The sequence below is a fragment of the Eptesicus fuscus genome, chromosome 19 (genome assembly GCF_027574615.1).
Source record: "Eptesicus fuscus isolate TK198812 chromosome 19, DD_ASM_mEF_20220401, whole genome shotgun sequence".
Classification (NCBI taxonomy): domain Eukaryota; kingdom Metazoa; phylum Chordata; class Mammalia; order Chiroptera; family Vespertilionidae; genus Eptesicus; species Eptesicus fuscus.
This window is the reverse complement of record NC_072491.1, coordinates 6,287,014-6,312,466: the sequence shown is the minus strand read 5'-3', so window position 1 is coordinate 6,312,466 and position 25,453 is coordinate 6,287,014. Positions and strand designations below refer to the sequence as shown.

General features: G+C 46.4%; 1 long non-coding RNA gene across 1 annotated transcript in view; it reads left to right on the top strand.

Moving 5' to 3' along the window:
* The window catches only part of LOC114234105 (uncharacterized), a 198,727-nt gene extending 175,758 nt beyond the window's left edge, over positions 1-22,969 (top strand). Inside the window, exon 4 of the long non-coding RNA XR_003620308.2 lies at positions 22,908-22,969. This is a non-coding gene — a long non-coding RNA (uncharacterized LOC114234105). The remainder of the gene's footprint in view (positions 1-22,907) is intronic.
* Positions 22,970-25,453: the final 2,484 nt, after the last annotated feature.

Sequence of the window (25,453 nt, the reverse complement as noted above, 5' to 3'; positions counted from 1 at the left end):
CAGTTCTATTTTATGAACCCCTACTCCCCCCGGATAGACACTTCAGCTGTCATTAGATGCTTATTAAGGCGAGTGAGTCAGTTGGTGGCTTAAGACACCATTTCCAACCAGCTCCGTGCCCCCTTCCTCTCCTCGCCCTGCCATGCTATTTCAAGCACCAACTCCCAGGCGTTGTGGGGAGTGGAAAGAGCATGGGTCTGGCCTCCCAGCCCTCCCAGCAAATCTCAGTGCTGCAGTTCACGTGAGATGTGACCCTGAGCAGATTGCTTTCTCCACTCTGAGCCTCAGTTTCCTCGACATAATGCAGAGTTGCAGTGAGGACTGCATGGGGGTGAGCTTGAAGGGCTTTGCAAGGCCTGGGGGGGTACAGTGGGCATGCAGGAAGTGCCAAGGATGCCTGTGGTTTGAGGTTCCTGTGCCCTGGTTCTCCCCACTTCGGGACGGAGATGACAGGGCCATCTTCCTGTGGGTCGCCAGCAGAATCCCGGGAAGCCCTTCCCTCCCGACTGGCTGTTGTGGATCATCCTTGAAAAATTCCTTTCTGCGGTTCCCTTGGGTGGGAGGGACATGGCTCCACGGCTTCTGAAACAGGAACTTTTCACAGCTTCGTGGTCAGCTGCCAGCGCCCAGGGCTGGCCGGGCCACGTGAGCCGGTTTCTGCTCTGTGGATTTCACCGAGTTGTCCCAACACAGAGTTGCCTCAAGTCCTCATGTCAACTCTTTGGTGACATGACAAGTACACTTTCCCTCAGTGCCCCCCACTCAGGGTTGGGGGTGCTGTTGGTGGAATTTGCTCTTGGTTCCTGACATTTAGCTGGGCTTTCAGACTGCTGAGGGATGCACCCACCCAGAAGCCCTCAACTCTTGTGTGGGGTCCTCTCCTCCTTCCTCTCCTAACACAGTGCCACTGGGCCTCGTATTTTCCCGCCTCTGGTACATCTAGCCCACACCCAGCCTGGGATGTGCTGAGATCATGTTCTCTTTTTATCAATACCCCCTGCCCACAGCATTCAGAACTGCCCTGCTTGGTGCCCTGTCCGCTCAGGGATCTTCTGTCCTTGGCTTGCCTGTCGTTTGGAATTCATGGACACACGTCCATTAGTTATCCTCCTGAGGCAGGAAGAACCTCTCTGTCTCCCCAAAAAATAACTCCAAGGGAGGGAGCCGAGTCACTGAAGTTAGAGTCATAAAACTGGCATTCCCAGCTCTGAGGCTCACCGGTTTTGTAATCTTGGGCAGATCACTTAACCTCTCTGGCCACAAGCCTTCGAATTTGAAAGGGTGGGGCCAATGCTAATTGCCCTGTTTCCCCGCCCCCCCCCCCAACTCCCCATTTACTGTGAGAATCAAATGAGATAATGCCTGTGAAAGTGCCCAGTAAACCAGAAGCTGTTATTATTGCAGAGGTGGCCTGTTATTATTCAAAACTGGTTTTCCCGATTCTCCCAGCTCTCCTCTCTCCTTCCCCTCTGCCCACTGGAGGCCCAGGCTTTGCCCAGCTGTCCCTTCCAGGCCAGGAATTAGGAAGATGTGCTCTGCTCACCAGGAGCGTCCTCTGAGTTGCTGTGATTTAAGCAGGTGGCACCAAAGAGGAAGGAAATGGGAGTCTGACACCAAATCTTTCCTGCTTTGGCTTCTCCATATCCTAGTGGGAGGCTCCACACAGAATCCATGTGCCAGGGGTCATGTTCAGTATGGACACGCTGGGAGATGTAGCTCCTCAAAGTCTTCCCAACCCAGTCCCTTCCTGTGTCCCTTGTCACTCTTGTTGGGAATTCCATCCTCTCCCAGAAGCTTCTGCCCCCAGGCTGGCTCCTCTTGATCCATTCATGTACCCAGATGAGCTCTCCGAATGCCAGTCTCTTCCTATGACTTCTTGGCTTAAACCCTGAAGTACAGGTCCTCATCAGCCTCCAGGTGAAGCCTAACTGTACTTACCTCTCCCCCAGGACCTTGCTTTTGGACACCACCTCCTCTTCCTGCGGGTTCAGCTTGGATAGCACCCACTTGTGAAGTGTACCCTCACTCCCCTTGACAAAGTGGGGTGCCCTGCAGTGTGCTTCTATAATAACATCTTGCTTTTCCCCTGTAGTGGGGGAACCTGCCACCGGTTATCGTCACGTGTTCCGATCTCTCTCCTCCAGGAAGCTGGGCGCTCCATTAGGCCAGGTATCCCCACTCTCTTGCTCATTCATTCTGGCCATGGCACCTAAGCCAGGGCCCAGCCATAGATGAATAAGTGGAGTGTGTGAGTCAGTGCTCTAGACTTCATCTCTGGGCGCTGGGGTGCTCAAAGGTCTTCATGGATAACCACAGATGGGCTCTTTTTGGGAGAAGAAGTCATACGTTACCGAACAAAGCCTGCTAACCTTAATACTTCCCTTCTAGACCTTTCTTTCAGCAGATACCAGCTAGCTAATGCTGCCCAACGTTTGTTGAGTTTAATCTGTGCTGGGCTCTGTGCTGAGCATTTTACATGAGTCAACTCCTTCGGTCTTCCCAGTCATGCTCAGAAGTGGGTGCTATTATTATCCTGCCGCCAAGGCTGAGAAGCCCATAGTTCAGAGAGGGTGAATCATTTGTCCATGGTTACTCAGCCAGCAAGTGAGGGAATTTTCTTAAGCCCAAGTCTGTTTTCCTCTAAAATCCAGGCTTGGAATCACTGTATCTGACTGCAAGGATCTTGGTATCAAGAAAACCTTAAGTTTGAATTCCCAGGACGTACCAGCTGTGTTAATTAAGAGAAGTTAGTTTTCATCTCCTTGCGACCCCATCCCTAATTGATTGTTCTGTGAATTGAACACGATGGTCTTTGTCATGGACGTGTGGTTTGGAAGGTGCCCTCCTTTAACTGCAAGTCACTGAGTCAGAGATCAGAGTCTAGATGTTAAAAATGTAGGCAATCCTAATATTAGGACTGGCCGCGTTCTTTTCTAATCTCCCTGAAGAAGGGGGAGGCCATTATATAACTGAGCTTTGTGCATGGTGGGGGACTTACCTTCCCTGAGGCAGGTTAATCAACATGTCCTTGGGCAGCTGAGTCTGTGGGAAAGTGCTTTCCCTGTTTAGAAGAGGCCTACCACCCTGTGGTCTTACTTGCCCAAGCCCATTGGAGAAAGTCCAGTCACTTCACCACCGGTACCTCCGCAGCTGCTGAAGGCAGCGGTCCTCTCCCCACTGCTGTCTCTGGAGTCTCGCTTCTCTAGATAGGATGGTCCCCGTCCATCCCTCCATACGTTTCTCAGGAAATGAGGCTTAAAGTCTCACTAGCCACCCAATCGCCATCCTAGAACCAGCCCCAGGGCTTCTGTACCTCCTACCAGGTAAGAACTAAGACAAAGACTTAGCAACAAGGATGCTTACGGTAGTGGCATTGATTACACTTGTGACAAACTTAAGGTAACCCCTTAAATATTCAGTTTTAGGGGATTGGTTGATAGATTAAGCACAGCCATAATCCGTATGAACAAACACTAAATTGCTACCAAGAACGTCTAGGCCAGCCGGTGTGGCTCAGTGGTTGAGCGTCAACTTACGAACCAGGAGGTCACAGTTCGATTCCCGGTCAGGCCCTATGCCCTGGTTGCAGTGTGCATTGTGCAGGAGGCAGCCGATCGATGATTCTCTCTCATCATTGATGTTTCTATCTCTCCCTCTCCCTTCCTCTCTGAAATCAATAAAAATATATTGTAAAAAAAAGAATGTCTGGAGGAATAAGGGTTTATTGACCTGGAAGGATGGTTAGGGTGTATCGGCAAATACAAAAGCAGGTTGTAAAATAGAATGTAATGTATGGCCCTCAGTTGTGGGGAAGAAAATCTGAAAGTATTTAAAAGTGTTTTAAAACAACTTAAAAGTGTTTATCTCTGGGTCAGGAGATGATGGGGGATTTTCTTCTTGTTCTAAATTTTCTTTTGGGGGAGGAAGTAATAGTTTAGTGGTTATGAAAATGGACTTCAGAATCAGCCAGACCTGGTGTTAGTCTATTTTCTGCCACTTGAGAGCTTTGTCACCTCAGTTTCGTAATTTGTAAAATAGGTGGACTAATAGTACCTCCTCTTAGTGTGGTTGAGAAAATGATGGAGAGCTTGCTATGTGTCAGGTTCTCTGCTAAGCAATTGACTTGCATGTTCCCCCTCACAGTCTCCATTCTACAACGGAGGGAACGGAGACTCCGAGAGACAAGAGCACTGGCCCTGTCCTACCTAAAGGATAGGAGATTACTTTTCCCATTCTTGTCACTTCAGTTCTTTCAAAGCTTGTAAGTCACAGTCTGTTCTCCTGTCATCCACATCTCCCTGCTGACTCATTCTGGACCCACTTTGACTAAAAGCCCCTGACATTTTCATACCGGTCATGTCTTCTCAATGCCCTAGCTGTGCTTTTTTTTTTTTTTTGGACTTGAGGGAACTTATTATGGAGCAGACAGGTGGAGGAGAAACCTGAGCATTCAAATCATACCATTTACTTGAGGAAGTCCAAGAATATGCCTGGTAATTTGCCAGCGAGAAGTTGTCCATCACACCTAGTTCACCTCCTGGGCCACAGGGGTAGTCAAATACATGGGTTTTGCATTTTCCTCCCTCAGACAGTGACTTTGCTGATGGGAGAGTGGGGAAGTGGAGTGGCCAGGACGGGTCTGGTGGGGACGTCATTGGCCAGGACTCCCGGTCGAAGCTGAAGGACAGCCGTCATTGGAAGGGAGTGTGAAGCACAGCTTCACGAGCCGGCGCTGGGATGTCTGGCAGATTTGAATTCAGATCCGTGCTTGGTCTCTCACCAGCTGTGTGAACCTGACCAAATTCTCTGAACTTCATTTTCTCATCCTCGGCATGCAGCTAGTAGTATTTATTAGTTGGAGGTTTTAGGAAGGTCAAAATGAGATCATGCAGCCGAAAGGCTCAACCCAGCGCTGGGACCCATCTTTCGTTGTGTGTTCTCTCCCTGGGAGCTCCCCCTTCCCTCTGGAGTGATCGGGTAAATGTTGATGGACAGAGAATCTGGACCCAGAGGTTCCATGACTGCAGTGGGAAAATCACCCAGCCCAGCTTCTGAGTGCTGCCAGGGACAAAGAGAGCTTTTGGAAGTCAAAGTGGCCCAACCCCATTTTGTATCTTCATTTTTTAACAAATTTATTATTTAAAAATTTAAAATATATATTTTTATTGATTTCAGAGAGGAAGGGAGAGGTAGCGAGAGATAGACACATCAGTGATGAAAGAGAATCATTGATCGGCTGCCTCCTGCATGCCCCGCACTGGGGATCAAGCCTACAACCTGGACATGTGCCTTGACTGGGAATCGAACTGTGACCTCCTAGTTTGTTTATAGGTCGATATTTAGCCACTGAGCCACACTGGCCAGGCTTAAAATTTTATAATTAATGTGTTTGTGGTGGGGGAAAAAAATCAAAACTATCCAGGAGCTTATAGAGAAGATAGTAAAAATTCCTTTCCATTACCCTCCAATCCCATTCACATCTCAGAGATAACCACAGTGGAATGTTCCCTGTATCCCTTCCCAGACATTTCACTAGGGATCTGAAACCTGCATGGTCAGACAGAGAGCCTTCCTCACAAAGCCATGGATGTGCTGTGACTTCAGTGTTCACATGACCTTCATGAGGAAAATTAAATGCTGGCTCCACAGGAGAAGAATGGACTCCACCATCTTCGTGGTTTCTGCCCAGGGTGGGCGTTAGGAGTCTAGATGCCCACTGAGTTTGGAAGTTGTTGAGGAACCTCTTGACAGTCTAGCTTTTCCATGTGCCTAAAGCGTCTAACTCAAGTCCCTGTGCTTCTGTTTTGGAGGATGTTACCCTAGACCAGTTCTTTCTCCTGAAGTCGCGGTCCCTTGGGTTAGAACGATTCTTCCTCTTCCAAGGGAAAAGGGACAGGCCCCGGCGGAAACATGTGTCTGGGTGACAAATTGTATGAGTCAAAGGTACTTGTGAAAATGACCAACCTTATTTTAAAACATAGGCTGTCCCCAAAGGAGGAAGGTGGCTGCTTCTGCTTCCTTTATTTTTCAGAGAGTGGGTGGAAGTCCTTCAGAGATGGACGGTTAATGTTTAAGGGATGGTATTGGCATTTCTGCTCCTTTTGGCTGCTTTTTAAATTTTATTTTTATTTTTTTGTTAATCCTCAGCCAAGGCTATTTTTTCCATCCATCTTTAGAGAGACTGAAGGGAGGAGGAGAGACAGAAACATCGATGTGATAGACATATCGATTGGTTGCCTCCCACACGGGCCCTGACCAGGGCCAGGGATCAGGCCTGCAACCGAGGTACCTTGACCAGAATCAAATCCAGGACCCTTAAGTCTATCCCCTGGGCCAAACGGGTGAGGGCTGGCTCCTTAGTTTTATAGAACGTTATTTGGGGTCAATTCAAACGCTTTGGGATTGGTACCACAAAAGCTACACGGATTGTCGTTTTATAGATTCTTCCCCAGCCACCCAGTAAGACATTTATATGGAATGTGATTCTAACTAAAGGCAGAGGACAGTGCTTTTTACTTAGTAGGCACCTCATTGCTATAGATTCATTGACTCCAATTGTATTCTTAGCGACCGTTTATTCATTCGTTTGCTCATCAATCAAAATTATACTATTTGTCAGGCACTGTGCGGTGTGCCAAGTATCAGGGTGGCCGCAAAGGAGGAAGTGACCATTTGTCCTTAGAGCTGCAGCAGGGACAGGCTTTTAGCAGAGCAGATATTTGAGAAGGGTTCAAACTAGGAATAGGAGTTTTCCAGGCAAGTGGAGGGGAAAGGCATTTCCCAGAAAAGAAGCAACATTGATCCTCATAGGAAATACAGGAGGAGGGGACAAGAGCGATTGACAGGCTCAGGTGGTCTTATTGGACACAATCTCCAACACTTGATTAGAGAAAGATCTCCTTTCAGTCTATCAAAGTTGAGTTCCACTGAGCCACTGATTTACCCAACACCAGTTTATTCCACTATGTGCTTTGCACTGTGCTGGGCGTCAGGAGCATAATGCTGACAATTTTCTTTTGGTGATTTTCCGAAAGGCCCCGTAAACAGTGTTCAAGTTTAACTTGGCAGTGATCACCTCGATCTTCAACCGATGACAAAGCATCTTTCTACTTAAGGGGCAACTACTCACAGTAGATGGCATTATTCATGTTCTCAAAAACGCAAGGAAGAACTTAACACGGTCTCTTACTACTTGCTCGAAAGGCAAATCTAGATATTCATGTGACATTGCTTTAGCCATTGACGATATGTCAATATGGCCAAAGCCTCTCTTGTGACAGATCACTTACGAATGCCATTATAGAAATCACAGCCATGGCCCGGAACGCCATCCCTGGGTTCAGCGCTTTGTCGCATGAGGGAGAAATGACTCGCAGGGGCTTGCACAAGGTTTATCAGCCCGTGAAGGAGGAACAAGGAGCCTGATGTCCAGGGTACTAATAAATAAAAGTCTGTGTCATACCATCAGTTCATCATCCAAACAACAATGGGTTCTGCCCTGAAGTCAGTGTATTGCAATCCTCTCTCTGAACCCCTCCTTCCTCCGCCTCCGCCTCCCCAGCTCCAGGGGTTAAAAGGGCAACAAGCTCAATTCTGAACTCCCTGCCTTTGGTCTCAGCCTGCCTATGATCTCTTGCCCACCTTCCCGTTTTCCAAAAAGACACACTCAATTGCATTCTAGAATCTTCTTTGAACAGCCCTTTTACTTGCTACTCCAAGTGCCTTTTTGGTAAACAAATCTGCCAGCCCAGATGGGCAATTAGGAATGAAGGGTGACAAGGGTTTGGCGTTATTTCAGCTAATTGCTGTCCTGTGTGAAGGATTGCACCATCTGTGACAGCTAGCCTGAGGGATCATCACTCTTTTCCCAGCAAGTGTCACCTTCCGTGGAGCAGGGACTTCCGAGGCTGTGTTGACTCCTGTGCCCTACAGATGGTACATCTGAAAAGGCATTGTAAGGCACCTCGTTGGCTGTTGTGAAAGTTCAATGGGACAAAGCCATCAAGTTCTTAGCATCCGCCTGTCCGATTTAGCTTAAGTGTTTTATTCTCTCAGACCTGTGTGTCCTGACCCTTGTGCATGGGACCCTGCACTCAACTCCGCCATTCTCTGCTGTGGATGGCACATTGCCTGTGACGCCTTCCTTTCTTCGGTGCCAGCTTTGGGGGTGGCAAAGGGGCTGATGTGATTTGTATATGGTTACTCCCCAAGAGGTCTGCCAGCTGTTAGGTCTTTGCTGTCAGGGGCACTGAGCTGTGGAACATGCCGCAGCTTCTAAATGGGCTTTTGGGTGTGCTGAGTTATGTTCTCATTTATACTAATGTGGTAAGGGCTGCTACCTTGACTATTTAAGCCAAGATGGGAGGGGTCCCTGGGCAGAGGACAGAGCAGGCAATTAGAGATCCATGTATATCACACTTGGAGTTCTTTGGAAAGAAGCGATTGTAGCAGTTGTTTGTGTTTGTGTGTGTGTGTGTGTGTGTGTGTGTGTGTGTGTGTTTTCTGCCTCAAACTGCCAGGTACAAGCCCAGAGAAGGAGGAAGTTAATTCACATTCTTGCTTTCTTCTAAAGCCAAAAAATAAAAATAAAAAAAAATCCACCATTCTTGCTTTCTTCTAAGGGCAAAAAAATCCGCCAGTCTGTTCCCAAGGGCTCATTTTCCATCTCTGCTCTGCTCATCAGAGTGGACTGTGAATCTGTGCGAAGACCTTGGGGGAGGAATGCTCACTTCTATGTCCCTGCCTTCCTTCGTGTGAAATGTGCCACCTCCCCGCTCCCCTGGCCCCAGCGGGCTCTGTCTCTGAGCTCAGGACCTCGGGCGGGGGCTGGGGTGGGGTGTTTATAGTGATGCAGCAAGCGGGGCCACACAGGGAAGCTGCAGGGGGTGTCCAAGTTCACATGTCTCGCATTCCAGGCGAATGTTTTTGACATTGAGCAATGGCACGGCTCTGCCAGGCTTAGGTCTGTCCGATTGGAATGCAACCGAAAAGGAAAGTCCCGGAGTGATTCAAATGCTCACCTCCCCGCAACCCCGGCCGGTTTTTATAATTCCTTTTAAATTCTCCGATGACCAACGCAGCCCGACACTCTGACCAACACCATGGCACTTGTTGGTGCTGATAAGTGCATCTCCCCAAGAGATAGGGTTGCAGATCCGAATATTTTGTTGAGTCATGTTTGCTCAGCAGCTCTTTCCCAAACATTGCATCAGATCCGAAATCAGCCAGCACTCTGCTGGATGACACCGGTGTCCAGGAAAAACTCGGTTCATTTCTTGAAAAAAAGTACTCTCACTCTCTCCATGGGCCTGCTTGTCATATCCTGTTCTTAAGAAAGCCCGAGCCCAGGAGGGGGCAAAGGCATAACTGTTTTTGCAGATAAGTTGGAAAAATATGGCCATTGGCCTTTCGCACCCAGTCTCTTAGCAACGGAACAGCTGATGGCATTCACTAGGGGGAAAAAAAGCTCAGAATGTATGGGGGAGCCTGTCTGAATTCTTGCCGGAGGTGTGATTTGTTTAAACCTTCCCGCATTCTTGGGTGTGGAGACCCAGGAGTCACGTCATGAGAGAATTCCCCTGCCCTTCTTGTGACCTCTGCGAATGAGCAGACAGACAAAAATCTCCAAAGGAGATAGGCTTTCTTCTGCAGAATCTGCCTTATCGGGGCCAGGCGTTTCCTCTGATTTGGGGAGTACACTGGAAAAGTTGCGCACATTTGTACAGAGAGCTGGGGTGGGGCTCTGGATAGAGCACTGGGCAGGGGTGGGGTTCTGATGGCCCTTGTTTGAATCGTGACTGTTCTCTTTGCCTGTGGGACCTCAGGCAGGAGCACCCTGATTCTCTCATTGTCACCCAGTGCTGGCTCTCTCAACGGCAAAGGAGATTGGATTGGATGTTCTCTAAGGTGCCTCTCAGCGCTGAGTCTATGGTGGTGGTGGTGGTGTGTGTATGCATTTACAAAGGTTTATATCACATACCCATCTGATCATCTCTGTCCCTTGAATGTTAGAGTTATCAGTGGTAGAGCAAGAATTTGAGGCGAGGTCTGGCCAAGTCTGAAGTCCTTGTTCTTAACCCCTACCCTACCCCACTAAGATGTACACATAGAGGGACTAGGCAGTTCGTATGTCATGTTCTATCTGTTGACCTTTACCTACATCTATGACTAATCTGTGGGAGTAGGATTGGGAAGTGGCAGAAGACTTTGGCTTTGACAGAGAGGTCTGGGATCACATTCTTGCTCTGCCTCTTAACAGTTACATGGCCTCAGGATTCTCAACTGTCAAATGGGAATAAAAAACCCTGTGTGGCCCAGCCAGTGTGGCTCAGTGGTTGAGCATCGACCTATGAACCAGGAGGTCACTGGTTTGATTCCCGGTCAGGGCACATGCCTGGGTTTCGGTCTCGAGCCCCAGTGTGGGGCTTGCAGGAGGCACCGATCAATGATTCTCTCTCATCATTGATGTTTCTGTCTCTCTCTCCCTCTCCCTTCCTCTCTGAAATCAATAAAAATATATTACAAAGGAAAACAAAACAAAACCACCTTGTGTGCTCAGGTTGCTCAGAGGATTAGGTGAAGTAATGTCTGTAAAAATACCTGGCACATAGTAAGTGCTCAGTAAAAAGGGGAGTGAGGTTGAGATATTGATTGATTATATAGATTTCTTGATGGTAGAGACTTGCCTTAATTGTTATGAAACCCCAACCAATTTTGTGGCACCAAGAAGAAGTTGTGTTTGCTCAGCCAAGCAGATGCAACACACACACACACACACACACACACACACACACACACCAAAGAGTGATGAATTTTGTGACTTCATGTTGTTGGAACTTCTTGGTAGGGCTCTGCATTTTAGATGACTAAATCATAGCTGAGATAACCAAAGTGATTTGGCTCTGATAGGCTGTTTGTTACACAACTTGAATGTTTTTCAGTTATTTTCAAAATATGAACAGTTGCTTTCAAAGCACTTTGATTTTTTTTGGCTGGATATTATCAGGATCTCTTTCTCTCTCTGGGTCTTCCTTTTTTATTGAGCATTTGCTATGCAGCAGACACTGTGCCAGCTGTTTTACCTTTATTATTTCAACTAACCTCATAGGTAGGTTTCGTTATTTCCATTACTCAGTTGAGAATATTGAGGCTCAGAAAGTCTGAGTTATCCAAGACCACTGTTAAGACCACAACTCTTAAATGGCAGAACAAGAATTTGAACTCAGATCCCTCTGAGTAGTAAAATAGGGGCAGGGGCCAGAGACAGCAATCCTTCTCTTGTCTTATGATTGAGCCCACTACTTTGGGGAGAAAAATCCACCTACTTCCTTATTATTTTTAGAGAACCCTGACACTGTGTTCCTGGCTGTGCTAAGCCCATTATATACTACCTTATTTAATGCTATTAGTAATCTGGCAGGGAAGATATTAATATTAGACCTAAATATCAGAAGAGATAATTATTGAGGTGTTCATAGATTAAGTAATAAGTTCCAAGTAACTCAGGCTATCATTGGCACAGTTTAACTTAGGTAGTCAGACCCTCTAGTGAACTCTTATAAGTCTCATCTCATTTTGTTAGTGTCCACGAGGTCATGTGGTCTCCATTATTCTGGGAACATCATTATGGCTTATCTAGAACTTAACTTCTACTCTTTTTGGTGGTGCCCATCACCAGACTCTCCTCATTCCTGAGAATAATTAATGGAAATCGAGGATATGGAAGACATGGAACCATAGGTCAATAGTTTTAATGTTGAAATATTTCTCCAAGAGGTCATCCGGTCCATTGGTCTCTAACTGTGGGGGATGACCTGTGTAGTGGGTTATAAAATCAATTTAGTAGTTCATGACCAACATTTCAAAATTAAAAGAATAGAAAACAGAGTGTATTTCGCTGAAGGTGAGGTCGTGTTGAGAAACCGTTGACTCAGTTATCTCAGGCTGTGTGCTCTGAGTCACCCTGTGAAATGCATTGCTTACGGAGGATCCCTTTTCACAAAGCTGGCTTCACTCAATGGTTTTTAAATTTTGTTCCATGGCCTCCAAGGAGGCCTGAGATACCTTAGGGGAGATGGAGATTGGAGAAGTTGAGTAGGAGGAAGAGCTTCAGGAATGTCCCCTCTTCTAGCTAAAGTAGTTCCATGTTCATCTGGTTTCCATGTTGGATTTTTCATGTAGTACTTAATCTTTATTTTAAAATTATTTATTATATATATTTTCAATTGATTTTAGAGTGAGAGAAAGGGAGAGATAGAAACATAAATAAGAGAGAAACATCAGTCAGTTGCCTCCTACATACCTTCCATCAGGGACTGAGCCCCCAACCCAGGCATGTGCCTTGACTGGGAATCAAACCAGTGACTTCCTGGTTCAGGGGTTGACACTCAACCACTAACACCAGCTGGGCATATTTAATCTTAAAAAAAGGACTTAACTGGAAAAAAATGCATGGACCATTGATTTATCTCATTGGAATTGTGTTGCATTGAGTGTAGATTATTTTTGCGTGACTTTATGTGGCAACAAAGGACCAGCTGTGTGCCCAGCACTGTGAGGGCTGCCATAGACACACAGCAATGTTTTCGCATATTAGCTTTTTGTTTTTGGGTTGGCCCTGTAATTTGCTTTGGTCAGTAGAATGTGGTAGAAGGGATTTGTGCCATTTGAATCTATTCCTCAAGCATGCAGCCTCCATTCTTGGATCCTTGATCCCTGATACCAATGTGTAAATAATCCTGGCTAGCCTTCTGGAGGAATACAGACCAGGTGGTGAGAGACCCCAGTATCCTAGCTGAGGCCATCCTATACCAACCAACATCTCGCCCATCTGCCATCTGATTGATTGCAGACACACAAGTGAGCCGTGATGCCCAGCCCAGACTAGAGAAATTGCCTGGCCTACCCACAGAATCATAAGCTTACTTTTAGAGTGCTTATTGGGCATCAAATTCTAACAGATGCACCCACTTTCCTGTACTGGCAAATCCCCACTGGAAGACAATGCCATGACCACATCTGATTGACAAAATTAACTAGAAATGTTAACAAACTAGAATGTGTTCAGATCAGAGCAAGGAGAAGAGTTCTGAAAACCCCGTGGAAAAGAAGTTAAGGAAACTTAACTTGGAAAGTAAGGATGTTTGTAGGGGCACAAGCTCTACCTTCTGAGATTTGACAATAGTGGGAGAAGTGGGATGAATTCTTTGTAACTTCTATGGTGAATTAAATGATTGGCTGCAATTTGCATCTCATTGTCTCTATTCCTGCCATGGTGGGCAGAGTGTACTCTCCTCTTGAATACTTTTCTTGACATTGGACTTGGATCTATGACTTCGTTTGACCAATGAACTGTAGGCAGAAGTTACGGAGTGCCTGTAACTCAAATACTCTCCTGTATTTCTGCCATCACCATAATAACAGCATGTCCCAGTTGGCCTGGTCCCAAAGGAGGATGAGAGACAGCCATGTCCACCACCCTGCCGCAGGCAACAGAGCCTTTCCAGCAGCCCATAGGGTCATGAGTGAGAAATCAATGCTTATTGTTATATGCTCTGAGGGTTTTGGTATTGATTCAGACCCAATCATATTTGAGCAAAATTCTTTAGAGATTAAAATTAGGATCAATGAACAGCTGTCTCAAGGAGGCAAACTTCCATTGCACTTAAGGAGGGATCTTTTTGCCAAGGAAAAGAACTGTCCCAAGATGAAACATACGGTATAATTAGGAATCCCTTCATGGGATAGTCAACCCTCAGGAAGCTATACATGGTCTTCTTACTTAGAAGGGGGAGGGGCTCACACTTTCATTTCGGAGTGAGTAGGATGCTAAGCAATGTGGGAAATGGTTAGGAGGTAATTTCAGTTGTGTTTTAGCCCAAAGGGAGGATGAGCATGGAGGGTAGATGTGTGTGCAGAGAAGGTGCTGGTTGGGAAGAGTAGAGGCTATGGGGAGATTGGAATGCCCCACTTGGGTTTTGACCTTTGATTTAAACCTGTGTGAGTTTGTTATTTAGCCCGGAACCCCTCCTTCGTATCTCCAAGTTCCATGCATTCCTGAAGATCCTGCTCAAGTCCAATATTCTCTATGCAAATTTTCCCTGACCTTTTCCAGCCTGCAGGGTCCACCCGATCTCTGAACTCTTTCATCTTGGCTGCCTCAGCTTTTTCCTTGACTTTTTATTTTAATGTGCATGCTGTCTTAACTTTTGCCTTGACTTTTTTCAAACCGAGATGGATACTTTCCAATTGTTCACATAGTGCTTCCTCGCTGCTCTGGACTGTGCTCGTCTCTCCTTAAAATTGTGAGCTGGTTGAAGGCAGGGAGTGTGGCTTACTCACCCTGGTGTCCCTCTTATCTACCGCAGTGCCTGGTACACACTGGGGCTTCAGTAAACATTTCTTGAGTGAATAGTTGTAGATTTCTTTCATATTTCTGACGCAACTGTCAACTCCTGAATGGCAATTGGTACTTACATTCTCTCAGTGTTTCAAGGCCTGTGCATTTATTCAATCAACAAATATTTGATGAATGGGTCTAACCCTGGCTTACAAAACCCTGTGTCACCTGGCTCCTACCTACTCCAGTGACATCATCTTGTGTAATTCCCCCTCACTCACTGACCTGCTCAAGCCACACTGGCCTTTTCTCAGCTCTTGGAACCCTTAAAGCTCATTCTCACTTCAGGGCTTGCCTAGTCTCCTTGACTGCAATCTCTTCCCTTAGATCTTCTATGGAGTCCCCCTTGTCGTTCAGATCTCAGTGTAAAGGTCACCTCCTTCGAGAATCCTGTCCTGAATGCTGAATCCATGATGCCACCCTGCCTCTCCTCATTACATCTTCAATCCCATTTCTCTGCGGGACATTCATGAGGTTTTGATAATTTACTTATTTCCTCCCTCTCCTCTTCCTTCCTTCTTTCCTCTATTTCTTCCTTCTTTCATTAGTATGCTTCTTTATTGATTGATTGTCTCTCTCAGCTAAAATGTAAACTTCATGATAACAGGTAACTTTTTGGTCTTATTCATTGTTGTATCCCTAATGTATGATAAATGTATATTGAGTGAATGGATGAATGGATGAACAAATGAATGAATATTGATCCAGTTCTCAGCTGTGAAAACAGTAGAAAGAGGACAGACAAGATTCTTGCCTTCAAGTATTTCACAGTTTTTGCTGAGTGAATAATCATATACATGGTACAGCAGAAAAGCCAAACCAAACCAATAAACAACAAACACAAAGCAAAGCAGACCGGAGTGTATGTGTCCCATCTGATGTACTTAGATCTCAGCTTCCTCTGGGAAATGAGAAAAGTAATATTTAGACATATTTATCCCTGGGACATGTGCAATCCCATGTATTAAAGAAGCTGATATCGGTCTACCCATCTGGTCTCCTCCAGAGAACTGAACTTCAACTCCAAGTATGGCTTTGGTGGTTTAAATCCAGTGACGCCAATGCTTCTGCCCCAGGTCCTCCTGGAGGTTAACCGTGGAGGTGGAATGATTTAGTTCATCGGTACTGCACTGCACCATGGACTTGGATTCCTTGGAAGCCTTTGTGTGACCCGGGAGGTCTCATTAGTTGCTGTTCCAGCCACTGAAAAAGCATGAAGGATCAGGACACGCTGTAGAAGGGCTGGCTTTGCAGAGGTGCAGTGGAGAACTGCTGGTCGCGCCTGAAAGGGCCAGCATTGGATGGATTAAAACAGCAGCAACGCCGTTAGCAGCCACCTGCATGGACCCTCAGTGGCACTGTTCTGTTCCATTAGCTAGATCTCGTTCACTTCTAACATCCCAAACCAGCATGGTATCCAGTGGCCAGGGCTCTGGTCAGGGTGAGTCCATGTCCTGGGTAGTTCTTTCTGGAGACTGGGTAGTTGGGTGTCTAGGGGGCCAGGTCCCCAGAAGCCCTGGAGAAAGGGTGAGTTTGGCCAGCGGAGGGGCAAGGGCAGGGACAGTTGCACAACAGAACTCCCAACATTAGCTCCTCTCTGTTTCTAATCTGCTTTCCCCTCCCCGCTCCACCTACACAGATGTGCCCTTTCAATATTTATTTGCTCGCCTCTGCCGTGTGTGGCAGACTTTGCCTCAAAAGTCAGCCTGATCCCTTTGAAGGTGTTTGCTAATTAGGTCAGGCGGGGAAGTTAGGCAACTTCAGACATATTTATCCTGGGGAAGGTAGTTCCTGGGCCCGAGACCCCTCACAGCCCCGGGGAGGTCAGCTGTGGGTTCCCCGCTTCCCTTCTTTATCGGAGGAAGTCCCAGTGATTGCCCGATGGAGTTGAATGACAGGGCATTAGTTCATGACACAATTCTAAGAGCGATAGAGGAGTTTACTGGAGCCTGATTGTGGATTCGTCGTGTGCTGGGCTCAATTTGACGCAGGCCACATGCAATCCTTACTCAGTGTGACACAGCATCGGGGCCATCAGTATCGGATCTGATGCTGGCTTGAAAGGAAAATTGCTGCTGCGGTAATTCAAGTTCAATAGACCCTCAGGTCACTGCCCTCAAGCATTTTAAAATAATATTTGCTCTTGAGAGAGTCTGTGCACGTGTGTGAGGGTACGTGTTTGAGTGTATGTGAGCGGGGCATGTGGGCGTATGTTTGCTATCTGGCTGAAGGAGCTTTTGGGAGAGGCGACGTGTAAAGTGCGAGGTAGAGCTCTTACATTGTGCTGGGTCTCAAGGCAGCCTCAGCCCATGGTCCAGGCTCATTTGATTCCCGACAGCCACTTCGGCTGTTGTCACTGCGCTGATGGACAGGGAGACGGGCTGAGGATGGCTGCAGGGAATGTCTGTCTGTGGTCGTAGAGATCCCTGGCTCAGATGTCGTAGCTTGCTCCATCAGCAAGGCCACGCACTTCCTTCTTGTAGATCAGTGGCATGAAGTCCCCCGGAGGGCACCTAAAACCCTGTTGGGAACGATGCCTGCCAGCCGGTGACAGAAATGTAAGTGTCCACAGGCTGTGCTTGGCATGGCCCTCCTCTCCCCGACAAAGCCGAGAGCACCCTCCTCCCTGTTCACGTGTTTGCCATGGTCCATAATTTACAGTTTTTTAAAAATATATATATATATATAGTTTTAAATTTATTTCAGAGGGGAAGGGAGAGGGATAGAGAGATAGACACATCAATGATGAAGGAGAATCATTGATCGGCTGCCTCCTGCACGCCCCACACTGGGGATGGAGCCCTCAACCCGGGTATGTGCCCTGACCGGAATCTAGCCATGACCTCTTGGTTCGTAGGTGGATGCTCAACCACTGAGCAGCACCGGCCGGGCAATTTACAGTTTCTTGGTAAGTTTACTGTTAGGCTGGAAGCACCCTAGCCTGGTAACCTCAGCACCTCACTGTTCCAGGATTAACAAGGGGTTTCAGATGGACCAACTGGACACATTTCACAGGCAGACGCAGGCTTATTAAAGAACGCAGTCTCTCTTGGTAAAATGGAAAGCAGGTTGCCCAAGTTCGAGTTGGATGGAGCGTCGTGGGGGCAGCAGGGTGGTGGGGGCCGAGCCAGCAGTACCGGCGTCCATCTTTCCATTCGGGGAGGATGGCTTTCCCCTCTCTCTCTCTCTGCCACCTTCATGTTGGTGTTGTTCCGCTCCCTGATTTTGGATAAATCTGAACGTGGATTAACCACCTTCTCATGTTTCTGGGGTTTGGCAGTAGAGCTTAGTAGTCAGAGCTTCTAGGACTGAACTACCTGAATGTGAACTCCGTGTCCACCACGAACAAGCTGTGTGGCCTTGGGGAAGTCACTGGTCTCTCTGTTGCCCCGCATCAGTGTCTTCAGTGGTGCAGCGACGGTGATGTCATTATTTCTAAAGGCTGTGGTGAGGAGCAGATGAGAATCTATGCAGAGGCCTGAGCAGAGCGTCCGGCTTAGTGTCATGCTCAGGAATGTGAGCTAAACCTTCCTGCAACACAGGGCTGTGCCCTTCCCTTTCACACGCAGCTGGGGGAGGCCTGGAGAAAAGGGATACGCAGAGCCCGACCCCATAGACGGCTGTTATTACTGTCATTATTATTGGCTCCCCAGAACAGATCAAAAGGACAAAAAAATTTTGCAACTTCCTAAGGGATTGCACAAACAAAATGACTCAGAATTAAGCTTTGAGAATACCTTGATTCTTTCACTCTCAAGGGTTATGAGTCTCATATACTTCTAAGGACAAAAGACCCAGCAAGGGAATCTCTCTTTTTAATGCTTAATTTCTGAGACACACCTTTTTCCTGGGGACTGACAGCAGGAAGGATCTCCTACATCAGAAAAGACCTTCTTTCTATGCTCAGGGCCTTAGAATTACCTAATGTCAAAAATGCCAAAACTTCGGGCAATAACATCACCAACACAGGAATTTTACACCAAGCTATTCCAATACCATCACTCCACAAGTTTTTATCATATTCGTAATAGGTAAATTTATGAGTATATAACTGTTATAATTTGTTATATATGTAAACAAAAATGCAATTCTATCCCAACTATTATTTTTAAATCTTTTTCTCCACTTAATAATATATCATAAACTTCCTGTCAGATTAATGAAATATTTTTATACCATTTTGAATGACTGCTAAATATTACATAATGTGAATATATCAGAATGTCCTTAACCAAATCCCCATTTGTAGACCTATAGGCTGTTTCTTAATGTTGCCTCATTAAAAACAACTCTGTGATGAACATCTTTATACTTTCACATTTTCACAACAAATTGTGAGCATGAAATAAGTCACTAGTATTGGTCTTTCTGATTTAAAGGACATGCATTTTTTGAGGCTTTTGATAAATACTGCCTAGTTGTCCTACCAAAAGGCTTTACCAAGTCTCCCCCAAAAAAATCTATGACAATACTCCCTGTTTTTCAAACTTCTTGACACACGTAAGAAAGGACAGAGGGCAAAGAGAAGAATCTGCTCAAAGGGACCAACTTCCCTGGGGCTTCAGGGTAAAGGGGAGCAGTGTCCCGCATGCCCTTGACTTGTTCCATGTGTCCCAGTGTTCTGCTCATACTGTTGGGCTGTTCTGATCTATCTATCAGTCTTCATACCTCCCAATAACACTGGATTCCGGTTTCAGAAAGAAGCCATTTTTCTTAGGGAATGAGGCTAAATGGTGAAAAGGCAGATGGAGCCGGGAGGAGGGGGGGGGGGGGAGGGCCAACAGGTGAAGAGGTGTCAACCTGCAAGCTTTTCATGGCTTATAACTCAAGCACAGTTTTCAGGCGATACTTGCTAAGACGTCCCTAGTTTTGTTGGAGGCCCACTATGGAGCATTCTCTGCATGTTCGCGGAACTCTAGGGGTCTGAATGAAGAGTAATGAAGAAGGATAACTTGTTGGGGCTTTCCAAGACCTGGGAAACAGAAAGGAATCCGGCCCAACCTTTCTGTTGAGCCTTTATTATAGAGCTGATGACAACAGCTGGTCTTTATGAAGGCGGCTGTGGCTTATAAAGCCTTTATGAAATCTATGTTCCCCCCCTCAGAGTGCTGAGCATACGGTCCACCCCACCTATGACTTCTCCCAGGTTTCTGCTACTACCAGGGAGGGGCACTCAGCATTTTTTGACTCTTGCCAAGAAACCAAATCATTGAAGCTATGAGACTTGTTCCCAATTGAAGATCCTTGTTTGATGAGATTGTAGCTTTCTGTCATTCCGGTGCGTATTTGGCTTGGGTGAGGTCTCCCTAGCACCTGCTGGAATTTGGTAAGTGAAGGGTAATTCTCAGATTTAAGGTCTTGGTTGTATGACTTTTGTTTCTGGGATTTTGAAGCCTGGGTGTATGTTCCAAGGCTAAATGGTTACTTGCAATTCATTCACAACTAAGGCAGCTTCGATGGTGGTATTCAACTCCATTCTCCCTTCTTTCTCCAAGATCATTGTTGAACTTCCCCCTCTTTAATCACTAGACTTGTAATGGTTCTGGTTTTCTAACCCTCTGGTTGCTGTGAGCCTCTGTTAATCCCTTACCTGCCCCCTTCCCTCCCATTCTTTTTCTCCACATGTTACTTGAAAGCAAGAACTCAGAATGACATACTAAGTACCTCAGGCACTTCATTCAATGACAAAGAATCAATGGTGCGTGGCCTGATCTTTTATTCCATCCCATTATGATTAGGTATGGCTTTTCTGCTGCCATTGTCTTTGTAGCTTGGTTGCCATTGTTTACTTTCTGGGAATCTTGAAGATGAAAAGACTGTTAAGCTACCCGCTAGCCCAGCCACTGGCTTTCAAATCACCTCCCTGATTATCTGTCCGTCTTCACAGCATGGTGCTTCTCACCTTGAATGACTACTATGTTCCAGCCTTTCACTCCTGCCTTAGAAAGGTGGCCCAGCCAATTAAACCCTGATGCCTTTTCTTTCAATACTTGTCATCAGGAGTAGGTCTCAACACCAAAGGTCTCTGCTAATCTTTGCTGTTGATAGTCTTTAATAAAAATACACTGAGTGGCCAGATTATTATGATATCTGAACGCATAATAATCTGGCCACTCAGTGTGTGTGTGTGTGTGTGTGTGTGTGTGTGTGTGTGTGTGTGTATCCCGGTGCATGAATTCGTGCATGGGTGGGGTCCGGCCAGCCTAGCCAGGGGGAGGGAACATGGGCAGTTGGCTGGCCTGCCTGCTGGTTGAACACCTGCTAATTTGCATATTAGCCTTTTATTATATAGGACATACACTGAGTGGCCAGATTATTATGCACTCAGAGATCATAATAATCTGGCCACTCAGTGTATATATGTTTAACTGATTTCAGAAAGGAGGAGAGAGGGAGAGAGGGATAGAAACATCAATGATGAGAGAGAAGCATCAATTGGTTGCCTCCTGCACACCCCCTACTGGGGACTGAGCCCGCAACTTGGACATGTGCCACGACTTGGAATCAAACCTTGACCTCCTGGTTCTTAGGTAGACACTCAACCACTCAGCTACACCCGCCAGGCATGCTGTTGCTAATCTTGATGTAAGCCAGTTCATCTCTTTGTCCTTCGTAGTAGCAAGAGTGTCAGTTTGAGGAGGAAATAAAATGATTGTCATGCTGAGATCTCTGCAAAGACTGATGTGATAATCACCACACAGTGCAATGAGTATTTTTTCAGAATAACAATGATGATAAAATCAATGGTGAAAACATTAGTAAAGATTAAATGGCCATTTGGGCTTTGGTTATTCACTAGGAGAAGAAATTTGTATTGAATGGCAGCGGGGGGCCGGGGGTTGGGGTAAAACTGCTAGTTTTCTTAATCAAGGAGTGACCTCTTCTGGGGAAAGGAAGCACTGGGGGCTGAGAACATCTGCACCCAGGCAAGCAAGCTGTGCTGGAGTGGATGGTCCCCGGGGGAGAAACTCTCAGGGTAGATGTTACCCTGGGCGACCAAGTGGAAAAGAAAAAGGGACGAACTGAAACCAAAAATGACTTGCCCAGTAGCTTTCTCAGGGAGAGCCCTCATAGCGAGAGCCAGGGAAATCATGTGGGCCTGTGCCGTGCACCGTGGCGGGGCCTCTGGCCAAGCAAGCTGCCCAGATCCTGGAACCTGAGACCAGCCTTTCGGGTGAATGGTTTAAGAAAGGTCCAGATGGGAAGTGTATCTTTGTCTACTCCTAACTAGACGAGAAAAGAAAGGCAATGTACCAAGCAAGGTTCAGAGAGCAGTGAGGTCTAGAAGAGCAAGGGGCTTTGGCTCGGTGGTCCTTTGGGAGCAGGTAAGGGGCAAGCCCCTACGGTAGTCCTGCCCATTGGACCGAGAGTGATGAAAACCAAAAAGGATGCTTTTCCTCCCCACCGAATAGCACCAGCGTCATCTGAAATCCAAGCCTTCCTGGTGACTCCAGCCCCGATGCACCCCTCTCTTCTGGTGCCTGGAGGACTTAAGCTGTGCTAGCTGGTGGAGCATTTGATCAGACACGGCCTGTGGGGCAGTGTCGCACATCACATTCCCAAGGCCACAGGCCACAGCTTCCACATAGACTCCTGGGCGGCAAGGATGCAGGGTTAATGGGAATCATATTATCCTACCCCTTGTGAAGTGGGATTCGGAAGAACTGGAACCAGAGGAAGGGAAAGGACTTGCCCAAGGGCTCACGTTCAGACTAGATTTTTCTGACCATCCTCTCCTAACTGTTAGCAGTGACTCCTCCGCTATCCTCCAATTTCCCACGGTCTACTAAATTGATTGGTAATATTAATCATACCTGCATGCTAGATCGTTTAGTAACAGGAGATCGACAGTTTGTTAAGCATTTACTAAGTCTCCGTTCATTCATTTATTCAGCAAATATTGATTGAGTGCCTACAGTGTGCTAGAAGCTGGGGACATGGTATAGTCGTCCCTTGGTATCCACAGGGGATCAGCTCCAGCATCCGCCAGAGATACCCACATCTATAGAGACTCAAGTCCCTTGTAAAAAAGTGGCATAACAGCCCAACCAGCATGGCTCAATGGTAGAGCATCAAACTATGAACCAGGAGGTCACAGTTCGATTCCGGTCAGGGCACATGTCCAGGTTGTGGGCTCAATCCCCAGTGTGGGGCGTGTAGGAGGCAGCTGATCAATGATTCTTTCTCATCATTGATGTTTCAATCTCTCTCTCCCTCTCCCTTCCTCTCCGAAATCGATAAAAAAAAATATATATATATATATATATTTTAAATGGCATAACATTTGCATATAGCCCATGCACATTCTCCTGTATACTTTAAATCATCTCTAGATTACTACAATACCTAAAACAATGTGAGTGCTGTGCAAATACTGGTTATACTGTTTTGTTTAGGGAATAATGATAATAAAGACATCTGTACATGTTCATTACAGATGCAGCCATTGTAAGCCTTCATAGTCCATGTATAGTTAAGCCTAACAACAATGTAACCTTATATTTTTCAGACCATTTTTGATCTGCGGTTGGTTGAATCGATGGATGCGGCACCTGAGAATGTAGAGGGCGGACTTTAGTAAGTAAAACATTCTAAGCTCAGATATTTTCAAAATTTTTATCAACAAAGATCAGACTAAAACTGTGCAGTCTCTGAAGACCAGGGTTCTGGTGCAGTGAGAGACTACAATGGAATGGTGGGGTTGTTAGTCCAGGAGAGCTTCCTGCAGGAAGTGGCCATTCTCTTCATATCGTTGCTCAGACCTAGCGTCTCCGACTCCTCCTTGCCTCCTCTTTTTTCTAGTTCCCCTGATTACGTCCTGTCCACCAGCAACGTGGGGGGCTCTGCCCCTGAAATACGTTCTTCTCACTCTAGCAGTTTTCCTTTTCACCCAGGCACCCCTGACTCTTACCCGGGCTGTTGGCACATGGTCTCTCTGCTTTTGCCCTTGCCTCCTCGTGGTCGAATGTGTTCGGACAGTTCTGGGTCAAAAATGTGTCCATCTAGCCCTAGCCAGTTTGGCACAGTGGATAGAGCATCGGCCTGTGGACCAGAGGGTCCCGGGTTTGATTCTGGTCAAGGGCACATACTTTGGTTGCAGACTCTTCTCTAGTGGGGTCTTGTGCAAGAGGCAACCAATTGATATGTTTCTTTCACATGGATGTTTCTGTCTTTCTCTCTCTTCTACTCTCCCTAAAAATCAATGGAAAAATATCCTCGGGGGAGGATTAGCAAACAAACAAACAACAAAAAAGAATGTACATCTTGTACAGCAGGACTTCTCAGAGGCTTTCATCGGCTAATCAGCACAGTGAATCTCTAACACAGTGATACAGTAAATAGCATGTTACTGACATATTTGATCACATGGAAAGCCTTCTGGATAACCCAGAAATTGGCTATGAAAACATATCATACACATTATTACCATCCCACATGCTGACATATGGGAAGTGGAGCCACTCCCCAAGTTCGCTGAACTGGGGGTCAGGTTGCCCGAGTTCTAGCTGCGTTAGGTTTTTCTGAGCCGAGTGGCCGTGGGCAAGCGACTTAACTTTCCTGTGCTCGGTTTCCTCCACCCCATGACACACAGATCACAGTTCCTGTTCTTTCTACTTTGCCAAGCTCTTCAGAGAATCAAATGAGATAATGGACATTGAAAAAGGGGTATCCCCCTCCTCCGCCCCCAGTAAACCAAAGCAAAACAAAACCCAATACCACTACGGTGCCACTGCGGGCTCCTAGAAAACCATTAATATTTCCGGTGACAGCACCTCTGCACTTAATCGTAATCAATGAGCAACAAATTAACATTTGGCTTATTTATTTGAGCAACTGGGAGTAAAACCCAGGGAGTTGCTGGCTTTTGGCTAGAAATCAAACAAAACAGAGAGTTCATTGGAGCTAAGGCTGCAGAGCATGCCAGCCTGTGCCATGCATGGACATAGGCAAGAAAAGCCAGTTGCTGGACAGCATAGCTCGAGGAATGAAAAGAGCCCAGATTGTGTGACTTGGGCTGGGGAGATCAGAAGACCTGAAAATACCACACTGTAGGGAAAAGGCTACAAAACTGCAATGATACTGATAAAGAATGCATGATCACCTTAGCTAATGGTGGTGACACGTGCTTCATGCAGAATCATTGAATGGCATTGGGTGTGGTGATTCAGGGATGGTCAGGGGGGCGGCTTGGGCACTCTAAGCTGGCAGAGTTCTGTGGTTCTTTGTAAAGTGCCCATTCAGCGTATCTAGGTCATACTACGTCAGCAAGCTCTGCTGATGTCCCCTTCCAGACCCAAACACTGCCAGGATCTCTTTCTCTCTAGGGTTTTTGGTTGTGACTGAATAGATGACCTTGAGCTTAGGACTGTGACCTCTAAGACTAATTCACACTCAACAAATACATCTTGATATATTTGTGGGCCAAGCCTTTGATGACAGTGATAATGATGACAACAACTGATGATGACAGAATAAATAATGACAATAATAATAAAAAAAACATCCAGCCTGGTCAGTGTGGCTAAATAGTTAAGTGTCAACCCATGAACCAGGAGGTCACGGTTCGATTCCCAGTCAGGGCACATGCCCAGGTTGTGGGCTCCATCTCTAGTAGTAGGGGGCATGCAGGAGGCAATTGATGAATGATTATCTCTCATTGATGTTTCTGTCTCTCTCTTTCCTTTCCTCTCTCTGAAATAAATAGAAACATATTAAAAAATATATAGCATCCATATGGCAGCTTAAAAGCCACTCATATCCAAGCCCTTCAAAATGTGACCTGAGGTTGGTATTGATATCCCCACTGAACTGAAAGGAGAACCTGAAATCCAACAAATGACCAGAGGTCACATGGCCAGAGGGAGCAAGGCTGGGGCAGGAACCTGATATTTTGTCCCTCCATCTTACTATCTTTGTTTTACATGATGATGCTTCTCTGGCAACTACTCAAGGAAGTCACTAACCCTTCTTGGCACTCCATCTTGGAAAAACTCTTGCTGGAGTCTCTCATACCTGGAATAAGTCTCAGTGCATAAGAAGTTTTGTGTTTGGGTG